Source organism: Enhydra lutris, unplaced genomic scaffold, assembly GCF_002288905.1.
Source record: "Enhydra lutris kenyoni isolate GAN:26980312 unplaced genomic scaffold, ASM228890v2 scaffoldscaffold8, whole genome shotgun sequence".
Lineage (NCBI taxonomy): Eukaryota > Metazoa > Chordata > Mammalia > Carnivora > Mustelidae > Enhydra > Enhydra lutris.
Genome location: NW_019154092.1, coordinates 34076344 through 34093250, shown reverse-complemented (window position 1 = coordinate 34093250; position 16907 = coordinate 34076344).

The window sequence follows — 16907 nt, the reverse complement described above, 5'->3', positions numbered from 1 at the left end:
TTTCAACCTTTGAGTCTGGAAAATGGTGTTTAATTACATGTTCTTTAAGGGTTCTTCACACACAAATATTCCAAGACCCTGTGATGAAGACTGGCACTTACAGGGATGCAGCACATAAGACATTTTTAGCCATTGGTATAGTTGGGGAAGACTTCATATAGCAGATAAATAGAGAGAATGAAGGCATAAATTAGGAGATATGTCATATAACTACTTCATTTTTCAAAAGTAATTTTAAGATGGTCAAGAAGTGGTCTTCACACATTCCAGAAGACTAAAATACAGTGATACCACACTTTAGTCTCGCCCCCTTGAACTTTCAAAACCTGTCAGTGGTTGCCCGATTACATCTCCGTTATGATATTTGCCAACATGCCAATAATGACCCAATATTTTATCCAGGGTACCACAGAGGATGCAAGGTAGATAAGGTAACAGAAATATGATCAGAAAGTCCCTTACTGGGCTCACAATTCCCATAGTCTTTATTTTGAGATTAGGAATGCTGAAGGAAATGCCTCAGCCTAATTAATACTTTTACCTTTGACACAGTCTTAGCATATTTCCAATTTATATCTAAGGTTTGTAGCTCACAGCTTTACCAATGTAAGGATACCCACACTTCAGCTTTTTTTTTTTTTTTTTAAGATTTTATTTATTTATTTGACAGAGAGAAACACAGTGAGAGAGGGAACACAAGCAAGGGGAGTGGGAGATGGAGAAGCAGGCTTCCCACAGAGCAAGGATGCTGATGCGGGGCTCGATCCCAGGACCCTGGGATCATAACCTGAGCCAAAGGCAGACACTTAATGATGGAGCCACCCAGTGCCCCCACACTTCAGCTTTTTATAAAACAATGTCCAGCTCCAGTTCATCTTTATGAATTTTAAAAGCCTGCCCATAATTCCACTGAGTCCTGCAGTATACTGTAATCAGTTTATTTAACCTACCATACAAAAATCTACTTAGTTATACATGAGTACATTTTATCAATTATTGATTTATGAATGCTGAAGGTATGTTCCAGTCAGCATTTATGCACTAGGGTTTTCTCTTCTCCAATGCATTAACAATGTACTCTAGTGACACAGTCTCTACTGTTTAAAATTCCACACCTTCCATCTGATTACCCCATTAACCATTATGTTCCCCAGGTTGTAGAGATTTTTAAGGTAATTAAACGTCTCCCAACAGTTCTAGGCCTTTGTCCATGGACTCTTACTCTTGTTTGTAGAGGTGAACTCCGTGAGAAGCAATTGTCAAAACTCTGGACTGTGGTGAGAGCAGATAGCGACTGTCCTAACAAGCACAATCCCATGGGGAAGGGTATTGCACTCACAATTAGAGGGGATGTCCAAACTTTGGCTCCACACACTACCTACTACCTAAAATTCTTTGTGTGACCTACCTGTCTTCAACTTTTATGATACATTTTCTTTCTGGACAAGTTTGTGAATTTCCATGGATTCAACTTTCATCGAAAGTTAACAACTCGTAAGTATCTCTGTATAGTCTAGAGAGGTGCAAAACTCACCCAGTTAAAGCCGTACTCTGTCTTCCCCTTCTGTACCTACACCTGTAGCCTCACCATGTACCAGATCTCAAAAATCAAAGGGTCATATTTTTGAAATTTCTCTCAGTCAAGCACAGATCTCTCCTTTCTCTCTTTTGTTGTTGTTTGCTTGGACTCTGATCAACTTGTGGAGATTAAGAAACATGAATCTGGAGCCAGTGGCCATCATGATACTACTTTGGTCAACTCACTCAAGTCCCTGGGCTCCCAACTTCCTCGTGTATAAAAGAGAGAACATGAGTATTTACCTTACAGAATTGTTTCAGGAATTTAAGGTATTAACACATGTAGCAAGCTTTGAATGTAGTGTTGCACATAAGCGAGTGCTCAGTAAAAACCCTATGTTATGTTCAGTCTCTGAAATGTTTCCTAGACTCCCCAATGTCAATTTCTCCTGTATACCAATCAGCTCCTCTCACTGGAATGAGTATGGTATTGCTAAAACAAAGATGTGTTCAGCTATCTCCTCCCCACACCATATACTTGATTTGTATTTCTCAGCTGTGGTTGATGTTCTGAGTGTTTTATCCAAAGTACTTCACATCCTGGCTTTGATACTCCTCCCCCTATTCTTAGAACATACCTTGCTCCTCCACTCTTTTGCACTTTGTTCATGCTAGAGCTTATGTTGGAAATGATCACAGGATCCCTTCTTTGCCTCTCAAAACCCATCTTGTCTTTTAAGACCAAGTACAAGCATCACTTTTCTGAATCAAGCCCTGACCCTCAGAATTAATTTTTATCATATTTAAACTTCCATAGCACTTTTAGCTCGCGTTATTATAGCACTTAACCACAGTAGGAATTGCACTATGATTATTTATTAACAGTCCTGCTTCCCCTCTCTAGTGTGACTTCCAAATCAAAATGCTAAAGATGCCATCCTACTCAAATGGGGTGACTTGCTCTCCATGTCTAGCAGAGGACATTATAATTCCTGTGTATGGAACTATATATGTTTTAGTTTCCATCTCTCATTTGCTATGCAACTAATGTAAAATGTAAAATGTATCAGTATTTTTTTTAGAACTTACTGAACAATAAGTTGAAATAACAGAAGTGTTTCCAAGAGGGTAAGAGAAGGAGTGTTTGCTGTAAGGTAAGAAAGGGTGGCAGAAAGGGGCAGTGATACTACTGAAGATATATGGACTGTTTTAAACTTTTTTCTAATTTCTACCTTTGAACTTCATTCTAAAATGAGAGAGTTTGTTACATTTAAAGTACTTTAAAAAACTTTTGGATCTTAAAATAATCTTGTGATATACACTTGGCCAATACTATTCTCATTTAGCAGATGGTGAAACTAGATTTCTAAGTAGACAAGGGTCATGTGTAAATTGACCGAGCTAAAAATTGATAGAAATTAGAACAGAACCAGGCTTGCCCCATAGTCCAGGTACCACACAGACTGATGCTCCATGGGCCCAAATACACGCACAGATGGAGGAAATAAGGACTCAGAATAAAGACTATTCCTTCTCTACTTTACTTCTAAGTTGATTTGTATGGCCATCTTAAAGGAGAACACTTAGATTCTCTTGCACTGTGTGTTCACAAAGCATTAAAACAGTGTATCAAAAGGTGAAAAGATCAATCAGCAAACCTACTTTTATTATTTGCTAAATCATTTTTACTGTATTGACAGCTTACATGGAATACAGTGGATTTTTTTCTAATAAATTGTACTGATCATTCACAACCCAACTTAAGTTCTATCTCAGCTACGAAAATTCTTCTGACTACTGAGGTCAGCATTGACATTTCTCTTCTGAAATTGTGAGTAACAGATCACAGAGTATCACAGTGAATAAAATAGAGTTTCCATTGTTCCCTTACTTTCTAATAATAAAATTATGATATTATTTTTGTTTAATAACTTAAAGTAATGAAACACTATTACACATATTTTCTTGTGCAGTTAACACAGCAATCAGTAGGTGTTATATAATGAAGAATTTATCTGGTTACTTACCCAGGTCCTTGGGAAGAAACTTTATTGGAATTTTGTTAAGTGGTAGGTGTTTCTTTGTTACTCATGTTGTGACCCTGAGGCCACACCAAAGTTTATGCTAACAAAGTCATGTGTGATGTATCTCTACATAGTTTCAGGATGGAAGCCAGCCATGCTGGAGAAAACAACCATGTTATTGGAGTATTGCAGCTTTAAGCCATGTGAAATCAATCCAACCTCTCAACCACCAAAGAAGGAAACAGGGGTGAAAACTGAGTTCAATCACGTGGCCAATAATTAAATCAATCACATCTGTGTAGGAAACACCAGTAAACGTTCTGGACCCTAAAACTCACACTAAAGCTTGGTGAGCTTTCTGGTGTATGAACACATTGATGTGTTGGGAGGATGATATGCCCCGATTGCATGGAAGGGAACATGCAAGCTCTGTATCCAGAACCATCCTGGACCTCACCCTATGAATCTCTTCTTTTGGTCGGTCCTGATTTTTTATCATTAATAATAAAACTGTTATCGTAAGTAATAGCATTTTGCTTAATTCTATGAGTTATCCTAGTGAATTACTGAACCCAAGGTAGTAGTGGGAACCACCAAATTTGTAGCCAGTTGGTCAGAGTTTAGGTGGCCTGGAAACCTGAGAATTTGTGATCATTGAGATGAAGACAGACTTGGGTGTCTGCACTAACTCTAGAAAGTGTCCAGAATTGCACTGCAGTATTACAGTGGGGTGACAAACTATGAAAAACTCAGAACAAGCTTTCTTTCACAGATACAGCAACTGAAGGCAAGAGTGTTTAGGCAATTTGCCCAAAACCAAACAGCAAGTGGGAGTGATTAGTGCTAGACTTAATTGCATGGCTTTTATTACTCTTATCTACATTATGCTCTCTGTCAATAATATATGCTAGCTTTACAGAAGTTAAGGGCAAGGATGTACAGTCTGCCCCTTCATTTGTGTCTGACACAGTGACCAGCTTTAATTTGGACAAATACAATAATAATCAATAGAAATAGTCTTATTGATTAAGTTCATGAACTTCTGAGTTAAAAACTTTTCCATGCAGAATCCTTACCATGACTAGGATTACATTTAGGTCGAAAGGAATCATGTAAGTTGGAGGCAGAACAAGAGGAAATGGGTATAAGTAATTGGCAAATGTGGAAGTAGTCGATTCCTGATTTGTAGCCAAAATGGGTTTTCTGAAAAAAAAAAAAAAAGGGGGGGGGTTTCTGGTGGGCTGAAAGACTTTTGAAAATACTTTGTGAGGTTGTCTTTCTGTGTGACTAATCTAATTTGTATTCAAGGATGTTGAGAGTATATTTGGCCTGTTCCCTGAAAATGATGTGCAGGATCAATAATAACATGGTGCTGTCTATGGTGGAAAACAACCGTTTACCCCAAACCCTGAGCATATGCATCTCCATCTGGGACATACATTGTTGGATTCATCCTCATCAGTGAGACGACCCTGAAATGAGATCACCTACCTGTTCTCCAAAGGGAATTGAACCATCTTCAGGTAGAATTGATATTGGTCCCAGTAGCCACTTGGGTTTGATTAGAACAGATCAGGTAGAAATGAGAGGGGTCGTCATCCTATAAACAGCGACTGTCGCCTTGAGATGTCTGATCCTCTACCAAATCTATTCCTATGATGCTCTGATAAGAATGTTATTTGAATTCACACAACCATTTTGCCCTTGGAGATGGAAAGAACACCCCTGAGAAATTAGCTTCCAAAGAAAACTGTCTCAAGCAATTTCTTTTTTTTTTCTTTTTCCATAGACGTCCTCAGATGCATATTTTCCTCTATTAATCTAAACTTGTACAAATTAGCAATATGATGATGTACAAGCTGAACAATAGAATACTTTTTTTTTTTTTTTTTTTTACTTCAATCATGTGTTTTCCCTTTCATGGCCTAGTTACCAAGGACCCATAATCTACAATCCTGGCATTTCTTTTTAATTCTGTGAGCCAAAATCCTTCATTTCTGAATAGTTTCAAGACAGGAAATCTGAAAGTTTTATACAGGTCATTAATCAGCCCCCTCCAATTAAGCTCAATTATACCCTATAATCATTGCTATAATTATTGATTGATTAATCTTTCAACTATTAATTAAAAGTCTTAATTAAACTTTTTCTGATGTTATTTAAGCTAAAATATAATGATCATGCAATTTCCCTAGTATATGCAACATGTCCTGCTAGCCTTATGATAAAGTCATAATCTACTCATTATGAATCACTCACTAGTAGAATCTGAAAAGTGAGTGAAATAATCTTCATACATGCTTCCTACACACATGTGCATGTGTGTGGACACCCTTAAGTTCATGGGTAAAAAACCGAGGAGAGTAGCCTATGCAGAATAGTTAAATATGATAATAATCCTGGAACTATAGATGGGGGTAGACTTTTTCACAAACCTGATAGGCTGGAATCAAGACATGAATAGGTCAAGAAAAAAACAAATTTGCAGGATTTTCATTTTTCCCATGTACCAGCCAACATTCCAGGCTTACTCATATGTGTTTGCAGGAGAGAGGCAGATTTTAGCTGTGTGAAGCTACCAGGATGGCCTTTGTAGGAGCTGCGTTTACTGCTTTGATGGAAAAATTGACAGGAAGTAGGGGAAAAGAGTAACATATACTCTCAGTACAAATCCTATTCTAGAAACCTCTTGGGTTGTTCATCACTTTTAATCCTCTCAAAAATCCTAAGGAAATAATTGATATCCATTCTATAGATGAAGGAATATAATTGGAAAAGGAATCAAGATTTGAACCCTTACATATCAGACTTCTAGTTTGTTGCAATATTCTTGATGCTCTTGTGGGATATTCTAGGAAAAACAAAACAAAACAAAACAAAAGCCCCCACACACTTGTTTAATAGAAAAGGACATTTTTGAAATCACATAAATTGGGTTCACATAGAAGCTTCCTTTATAGTTCGTGACTTAGGTCAAGTAACATGAACACTTGGGGTCTAGGGTTCCTAATCTGTACATTGAGAACAAAATATACCTTGCAGGATTTTTTTTTTTCCTCAGGATCGATGACAATGTCTAGTATGTGAGGGTCTTCACCCATGCTAGATATAATTTGCTACTAAATATACCCTTTTTCTGAAATGATCTAGTTCACTACTGACCATTGTCTGACCTTCAGGAAGCTATTTGCTATCCACATACTCCACCTTCCATCTCTGTCTTTTGGGTCTCACAGAATGTTAGTAGTTGCAACAATCTTAGGAACTCCATAGATCAGAGCCCCATGCCATGATGAGGATACTGAGGCCTGGAGAGGGTTAAGGCCTTGCCTGTGGTAGTACAGCTAATTACTGACAGAATCAGGTCTCTAGACTCTCAGTTCCGAGAGCTCTTTCCACCACTCCACATTGTCCCTCAAGCTAACATTTGCCCTACATTTTGTACAGGGTTGTCATGAGGATCAAATATGATTAAATATGGGAAAGTGCTTTAAAAAGTGCAAAATTATGCACAAGAGCAAAGCATTACTATTAATGGACTTCTTACTTGGCTTCTTTGGGTAGAGACAGAATGTTATTTAAAGTGGCTTTAAAGGATTTTTTAACTGTGAAATTTTATGAAGCCGTGTTATTGTGTCTTGCAAATAGAGTACCAGGACTTGAAGAGGAGCCAGTGATGTACATTTTACTTATGTTATGTGAAATTCTATTATGGGTAGGTTGTGTTCCTGACATGATTCAATTGCAAATAGCTTATTTGGGGGGGCGATTCCAGGAAACTCCATTAAGGGAGTGAAGAGGTAAGACAGGAAGGGTGAAGAATCCAATAACTGGTATGTTATTAAACCAGTTACTACTTTGGGCAGCTGGAGTGCTCTCCTCCCCCTACTGGAAACCTGAAAGTCAGCTTAAGGAGTGTATATCAGAAGTATCCCACTCAGGCTGATAATCAGGGTATTTATCCACAAATTCCCATCATCTCACACAAGGCATTAATCACCTGTACCTTGCTCACAGGACCAAGTGGGCACCCATGGTCAAAGAGTACCCTGAGACAAGTAGTCACCAGTGCTTCTTGTTCAAATTTGGAAAGCTTGCTTGAAAATCTGGTGAGCTCATTGAGGTGATATGAGCCTTTACCAACAAGCCCTGTTTTTGCGAACCCTTAGAAGAAACCAATCTCTCTGTTTTCAAGGTGTCAGCAAAACTTGTCCTTACATATGTTGTCCTTATTTAGGTCAAATCAAAGAAGGACTATATAAATGGAGATTGCTTGGGGCATGAGAATAGTGGAAAAGATATTTATGGATTGCAGGGAAGCCTGGGCTCACAAAGACTGCCTCTGTTGTTTCTTGTACCTTATAATCTGTATATTTTCCGAACAAATATTGTGTCTCCAATGACAAGTCAGTTGATGGGGCTCAAACATAAGATGGAAAATAAGATATTATTGCATTGCCACCAGCAAACTTCTAGGTTTCCTTTTCTCTGGATACCTCCTTAATATCCCTAGCTGACAGAAATACCTTACTGGAACTGCCAACCTGGGTTAGTATCCCTCTGCTATGCCCCTTATTATTTCTTTTAGGACTTTCCATTTCTTAGTCTTTGACTTTCATTTAGCTCTTAGACAAAATAACAATATGAGAAATTTATACATGCAAAGGTGTGAATGTTAGGTAAGAATTGATAATATTTAATTTATAGTATTTTTCCTTCCAGAAATGTGTATGTTTTTACAGTAGATTCCTACAGTTCTGAAAAAATGATCTCAAAAACATGAATGCTAAATGGTGACCTTCAGGCACTAAGTAGGGAATCAGCTACTCTATGCCTAAAACTCTGTTAAAGAGCCATTGAATAATGTACCCTGGAAACCTTTTTTCAAAGTAGCCAATTAAGAAAACCATAGACATTGCGGAGAATCAGGTCATTCCCTTCACCTGGAAGTTCCATTCCTACATTGCAGAGCTGATCCCTGCACAATCAGTCAGTTCAGCATCTCTTCCTAAACTTGGCCTGTAATAACATCCTTGACTCACTCATTTTTGTTAAACATTTATGGCACACATCACACCTTTTTTCATTTTTTGCTAGTATCACGTAAGTAATACTCTTACCCCCACAACTGGATTATAAGTTGCTTGAGGGCAAGAATTGTATTTTGTTTATTCTAAACTAGTGTTAAGCCCTTGTAATTTGCTAAGCCAGTACTAGAGGTGAACATTCATACACATTCCCTCTTTTGCCCTAAGCAATAGATTTATGAGGTGGCTATTGGGCTAATTAGGCTGACCGAGAAATCAGGTTCAAGGAGATGGAAAGACTCACTGCAGTATTTCTACACTCTTCTTATGCTCAGTGTGCCTCATGCAAGGTGTGGAGCAGAGCATGCAACTTTATGTCTTCTTTCACAAAATGTCACATGCCATGTTTTCTCCATTACTCAAGCATCATGTGACTTCCTGTAGAGTATAACAATATGTGAACCGGAGTTAGAAGATCCAAGCTTAAGACATTGCCCTGACACTTACAGCTCTGTGCAAGTCTGACCCTCCATTCCATTGCCTATAAAGTGAGCAGATGCTTGTTCTACCCCTCTTGTAAAGTTTTATAGGTTCAAATAAAATAATGAATGTGGAAGCACTTACCATAGTTAAGCACTTATCACAGTTATTATGACCATGAACTTTGGAGTCAGACATGGGTTTAAATACCTGCCCATCACTACCATTTGTATAAACTTGAGCAAATTACTTACCTTCTCTGTCTCAACTTTTTTCCTTTAAAATAAGAATAATAATGCTTTTTTTCAGAGTAGTTTTGATGATTAAATGGGATCATACTTGATATGGTCTATGACATGTTAAATACTGATAAATGTTAGTGTTTGATTATTGTGCTGTTGTTGTTGTCATTATTATATATTTCCAAGCAAATATATGCCATTGTTACAGAGATAACATTAATGTAATAGAAAAATAATGGGCTTTAGAGACCCCTGAATTGGCTTCTTATCCTGGTCTTATTTTGGCAAGTTATTGCATATAAAACCAGTGCAATTCATCTTCCTCAACTATAAAAATCAAAATCACATGTACCTCATAGAGTTTCTGTGAGTGTTAAATGAGATAATGGATATAATCATGTAGGGAAATATCCAGTAATTCATTGACATCCAAAAATTGGATTCTCTGCTTCCCATATTTTAAGATACATGGGTTGATTTTTAAATGCCTTGAAGATTTTAGGGCAACATTATTGACATTTCTCTATGACATTTTATAGTTTTTTAGTATGTTTCTCGTGCCTGCAAATGTGTGTACCCTAACAGACATCAAAAATCATAAAACACACCTAGCTGATAGATACAGAAGTATTAAAATTGTCCTGAAAATATGTCCCCCCTTTTTTTTCTTAAGAGTAGAGAGAAAGAAGGGTTATCTTTCTGATAATGATCAGGGAATGGGGAGACTGTCATCAACAGTCAATTTCTTTTATGGCAGATGGACTGGGTACACCCTGAAACACAATCCCTCCCTGGGCAGGTGCTGCTGCTGTGGAAATGCTACAAAGCTCGTGACAGACTTTGGACAATATACAAAATGCCAGCTAATGGATAAAAGATATGGTCCACTTTATAATCTCACTTGTGTCAGACACTTAAGTTACTCCAAAGAGTGGCAGGGATCAATAATGGGCAGAAAATTCCAAACATCAAATAAACATAAAACCTCCCGTATCCAAGACTTACATGAATTTCTGTTGAGCAACAATCTCTATAAAGGAGGAGACTTCAAGCTTTTAACTGCTAAGCTGGAAACCAAAGGAAGTCTGCAGGATCAGGAATTGTTATATCCCCTTATGCTATTCATGTCTTTATTCAGAAAAGCCATATTGAGGAATACTGCTAAGAGATGTCACTTTGGCATTTTCTCAATAATGCTATGACTTTTGATTTTTCGTTTATTGTGCTATTTATTCTATTTATTCTTAGAGCTCTATCTGACCTCTTACGTATTCAGAATCTCCCAGAAATGAAGTGTTGCCCCCAGATGGTCTTGTCAGATCATTGAAGCTTCTAGATGGCCTTCCTTACTCCATTGCTGAGCCATGTTGGCTGGAAAACTTTCTAAATGGTTTCATAAGCTGCCCTAATGTGTAAAGCAAAGAAAACAGAAGAGGAAATCAACATCATTTATTATTGCTCTGTGCAGTGGAGCAATCTCTTGTCTCGTGCTCTTAATGGCTGTCAGTTGCCACATTTGAAGTCACTTCTTTAATACCATCCCCCTTTTCTGTCCACCCACTTCTTTTAACAGACACACACTCTATTGTTTTGTGGGTTTGTTCTTAAGTTGAATGGAAAAGTTGATTATATATATTTTCTTTAATGAAAGTCATGGATTTCATGCGTGAACTTCTTGACAATTATTTTGTGAACTTTAAGCCTGTTTGATAGCCTGCCTTTAAGAACTATTCTCCAGAAGATTGTCCTTGTGAGACACCACATTTTGGCATAAGTGCTTTTATGACTCACATGGTTCTCTACTGGAGAACCTCAAATCTATACCTATAGGTTAAATCCATTGCAGAGAGTGGGACTTGTTGGTCAATAGGAAGAGAACATAAAGTATGGTGGTTCCACAGCCTCAAGGCTCATCATTAAATCAATTTGTTGTTAGTCGTTTTGCACTAATTTTAGCAATGGATTTCTTGTCTTAATGCTTCTTAACAACTTCTTTCATGTATCCAATTTTAGTAGCTCAGTAACTGCCCTGTTTGGTACTCAGTTTGGGTCTGAGTCATATCTTGAACCCCAAAGTGGCACCAATATTTTCCTGAAGCCTGGGGGCCTGGCTGGGTTCTAGACTCTTTTTTCTACTATCGGACTTCTCTGGTCCCAACCATGCATCTATGTGAGTATCTCCTTACCACCACTCACTCAAATTCCTAAATTATTTTCTCCCTCTAGATGCTGAAATATTTGCCAACTGGTTGCACTAAAGCTCTCTGATGTTGACACCTAATTACTTGAGTTTTCTTTTACTGGCTGTTGGTGATAGCTTTCTTATTTCCTTGGCTTCTATCCTGGCAAGTGTTTTGAGTCATTTTCTGGCTTAAGTTGTCACCACCCAGTCTCTAGTACTGCCTCTTTCTTCCTTCCTTCCTTCTTCTAGTACCACTTTCATCAGTACCATAATATATTTTAAAATAGGTAGAATATTAATAGATCCACATTTTTTTCTGATTTGATACATTCAAATGTCATTGACAAATTCCTGCTGTATGAAGCCTATAACATAGTAGTTCAGATACTTTGAGCTTCTTATTGTCCTCTTCTCCCATGTCTCAGCATGCCTAGCTCATAGTTAGAGACGGATACTTTTCCTCACTCCCAGCCTACCCCAGCCATGTACAGCAAAGCATACATTTGTAATCTGAGCTTTTGTTTCTTCAAAAAATAATTTCCCTTATAAAGAATGAGTTGATGAAAATTCACGAACAATTTAGAAGAAACTAGGTAAATACCACACAATGGCCTCAAGCATACATCCAAGTCCAGTAAAAAGGGATATGTTTTGATAGTAATCTTTAAAAAAAAAAAAAAAAAAAGATTTTTTTTCACTGAGAAATAAGTACCAATGCTGTTCAGATTATTTTTTCCCTTCAAAAGTTTTGAGATAGGGGTACCTGGGTGGCTCAGTGGGTTGAGCCTCTGCCTTTCGTTCAGGTCATGGTCTCAGGGTCCTGGGATCGAGCCCTGCATCAGGCTCTCTGCTCAGCGAGGAGCCTGCTTCCTCCCCCTCTCTCTCTGCCTACTTGTGATCTCTGTCAAATAAATAAAATCTTTTAAAAAAATACAAAAATAAAACTTTAAAAAAGTTTTGAGATAAAATTTTAAGGTCAAATATTCTCTACAGCTCTAAGTTTTACCTTCAGATAATATTTAGACTTAGCTAATAACTCAACTCTGTTGGTTTCTTTCTTTCTCCCCACCCCCCCTTTTTTCCCCTAGAGGAAATGAGCACATGAAGTCCCCTGAGCAGTTCCTTTGGGGCACAGTAATGGCTCTGGTAATAAAGGATTAATCTGGCTCAGGAGAAGAATTCCCCCATCTCTCCAACATACATAAGGCCAAGATTTTCCTCTGTAGGTGTTGACCTTAATCACAGTCTGGCCAAATGGCTGTTTGATGTCGTAACACTAGGGAAAGATTCTAGGAAAAGTGATATAGGGAAAATCTTAAGTGTTCTCTGCTTCATTCCTTTGAGTTCACCCCCTTAACAACACAGTAGCCCTCTAACCACCAATCACTCACCACCAACACAAACCTGAAACTTAAACACATTAGCATGCTAATGAAAGAATTTTTTTTAATCATGCATGGATTTATACATTGATCCATTTAATAAATGTTAGGCACCAACTGTATACTCTTCTGTGCACAGTGACTAAAAAGTTGAATAAGACAGTTTCTGTAACTGATGGATTCTGAATCATTTTTTTTATTCAGATAATGACTTTGATAAACTAAGTTACAGAAAAAGTTCATAATGAATAAACTTCCCATTTCAGTGGATATCTACATTTGAAAAATAGATTGCAATGAAAAGATGCTTATCTTGAAAAAGTATGAAATTATCAGATTTCCAGGAAACAACTGAAGAACAGTGGAAGCAGGGCCTTGTACTTCATGCATTTCAGACTGCACCATGTTGATAACCAGGTACAGAGCCAGCTTTATGCATCGTTTAAGTGGTTTTTCTCTAACAACGCATTCAAAACTTTTAAAGATCCATCAAAATTGACCGATGCACTGCATTAGGTATCAACCTTATTATAGGTATCACACAAGGCCTCCCAGTGGACTCAGTGAGCAGAGAAGATGAGCAGCTTTGTGCCAAGCACTGTGCTAAGTTCTTCATGTTCTTTTCCTTATTTGATTTTTAACATCAATGAATTTATCCCTTTTTTTCTTCACATTTTATAACTGAGAAAACTGAGCATTAGGGACATTTGCATCAGTGATGGAAACACTTGCTAAAGATTGCCAAAGCTCTTAAATGGATCACCTAGGATTTGAACCCGTATGTACTTGACTCTGCAGACTGGCCATTAACTGCCTCACTATGTTTACTTTAGTGTAGTTAAAACTTGGTGAAGAGATAGGTCATATACAAGGGAAAAGGGTAGCCAACAATTCAAAAAAAAAAAAAAAAGCAAATATAACTATGCATGGTTGATTGGATAGATAGTTATGTGGTATGAGCTTTATCAGTCATGATTAATTTTTTGTTTCTTTTCTCCTGTATTCCTATAACCTTTCCTAAAATATCATAGACTCTTAATAAATATTAACTCAGTTAATTACTTCATATTATAAGTTGTATGCAAAATATTGGAACGAAGCTAACTTTTTCGTTTAGCAGATGTGTGGTCTGGTAGGAGATGAGTTGAGATAGCGTAATTCCTAGTAGAAGTAGATGCCTTCCACCATCTTCCAACATTCCTGACAGAAAACAAATGGCTTCCAGAGTTTATGAACAACCGAATCATCTTATCTGACAGGTGTGATTTTGATCTTTGACTTCTTAAAGATCAAACACACTTTTATAAAGGAAGGGATGTCATAACTTTGAATATACTCTTATGTGGGCAACAGGGGTTAAGTACCAGGGGGTTATATTGTTTATATATGTGTTGTTGGAGTTTTGAAAAGAAGAATCAAAGATCTAATTACTTTACAGACACATCCTATAGGTTTTGGGAGCTATTTAAGGCATGGTCATAAAGTGAGGTGATAGCTCAATTTTAAAATCTACAGTAATGGGCAGAACACAGCCTTTAATTAGAACCCTCTCTCATTCCAAAGTCATCTCTCCCACTTCTTGTCTCATATTTAAGACTCCACCTATGCTCAGGATTTCCAGATCTAAGCTTTCATTGAATTTACCCGTCAGTTTTGTAAAATGACTAGGTTTGTGTTTTGAAAACAAAATGAACTGTTTCCAAAAATATTGTTATTCAAAAATAACTTGTTTGAAACTATTGAGGAGGATAGTATATTTTCTAGACCCTGGCTTGTACTATTAAATCATGAAGATAAATAATCAGTTTTGAATGATTCTTTAAAATCTGTGAAGTCATGGTAGGCAAAAGGGACTCACCTATAAAGACCAGTGGAATAAGTCATAAATACTGAACATGTGAGTCCCTGTGGTGGGTAAGTAGGATTTTATACAAGCGATCTTCCACTGCCCTTCATATCAAACACATCAGCGGCTTCTTTCTCTGTCTATATATGAAACAGAACCAGTCTTGACATGGTTAAAAAAATATGCCTTGCCTTTCCCATCTCCTGCACATCAGCACACATGGTAGGCTACATTTCCCCAAAGTTCAGAGAGGGTTTTCCCCCGCCCTGCATCTCTACCTGCCACACAGGCCTCTCACAGCTCAGGGAGAGACACAGCCTGAAATGCACTGCCGGGCTTTGAACGCTCTCTGAATAGCTCTTGTCAGTCAGGAGCCTGCATTTCATGTTTCAGATTTTTCCCAGGGGGCTTTGATGTTAATCCATTTCACACTTCTAACACATCTGTTCTTCTTCAGGCTTTCTTATCTTTTCTGAGCATTCAAATATATATGTGGGGGAGAAAAACTTTCGGCTGTCATTGTGCAGTTTCTGAAATGAGACTTTAATGATGAAGCACATTCCACCTCACCTCACTGAGACTCACTTCTAACCACACAAGATGCTGTGTGTGAGTCTCAATTTCTCTAACATTTACTGCCACCCCCCACTAAGGTCAGATGGCCTGGATGCTGGAAATAATTAAAGAAGCCACTTAGGTATCTGGTAAAAATGTGCAAATATAGCTTGTGGGTTTTGCCACGTGTCTAGTCAATGCAAGGCACTAAAGAAATTCAAGGAGCCTATAGGAGCAGTCTTGGTATTTAGCAGCATAAAGTTCCATTGGTCAGTGAAGACAAACAAGTAAAACATTAAATAATCATAAAACATTAAAAAATAATTCAGTATGGCAATGCAATTAATTGCATAATGCAACATATGAATAATTGGTAACAATGACATGACTATTGATTATTATATAACAACTGAGGAGAAGAAACTGACTCTAGGCTATAGTAAGCTGAGAAGGCTTTGATGGGAAAGAAGTGTGGCCAGAAGGTAGAGTGGGAATTGTATTTAAACTGGACACCTAAATTTATCTAGCATGGATAGAACATATCTTTTTTGTTGGCAGGCATATTGCAGTTGCTAAGATAAGTGATTTGGCCTGGTTTTAGCCCTCAGCAGGCTTGTGATTTCTAAGGGTAATAAAGGGAAAAGAAAAATAAGAATTTTGAAATAATAATATGCATGATAGTCTATATATTCCTAGAGTGAACTATTATAAAAATTAATACCAACGTACTTACTCTTTTTTAAAATGCTCTTTCAATCTTATTCTTTTGTTAAAAAGTAACTACTCCTATCCTGATAAAATAAGAACAGCTCTGCAAAATGCTACAAAGTGCCATATTAGATCTATTACATGAATTTAAATGGAGGCTATTGTCAATGTTATCTGTCTTTCTTCTCCTTTCACTGAATGAAACATGGACAAATTTAATCTATAAACTGCTTTGCCGAACATTCTGCAGTTACTACAGAATTTCATCATTAAGCATACATGCTACAATTAGCAATGTGCCTTATGGAACTTCTTCTTGTCCAGGATTAAAAGTAACTAAAGAAAAGTGGAATACTGTGTAGTCTTCGCAGAAGTTTAGAATCAGAAGTTGAACAACATTTTTTTTTTCATGTTGGCATAAAAAGCCAGACCTTGACCAATGTGGAGAGATTACAGACAGACTTGTTTTGATATAACTTGAGAAAATTCTAACCGTAGCTCTCCAACAGTAGAAATCCATTACAGGAGAGAATGTCCATCCAGCCAGCATATTCTAGTAAGAAATCTGACATGGGTGAAAGCTTATTTTGGAAACAGGCTTTAAGACTTCTTTCAGTGCTTCCAGTAATTCAGAAATTCTATGATACAGCCATATCGTTTTATGCAAGATGAGATGTGAAACTGAATTTCTCTTTTAACATGCTTTGACAGTTCAGGGTCTTGGCAGGGTGGGAGGGGGGTGGGCACCAATGCCTCTATGGGGTGTGTGGTGGTAGGTTATTGTCCATAACCCTTCACATATCAGGGTTAGATAGATGGATGGGTGGGTGGATGATAGGTGGATAGATAGAGAGATACAAATAACACGCATTATAAATATTCATCTGTCGCCCTTCTTCTAAATATATGCTTCGTATTTTTCCCATTGAAAGTGATAAGGAAA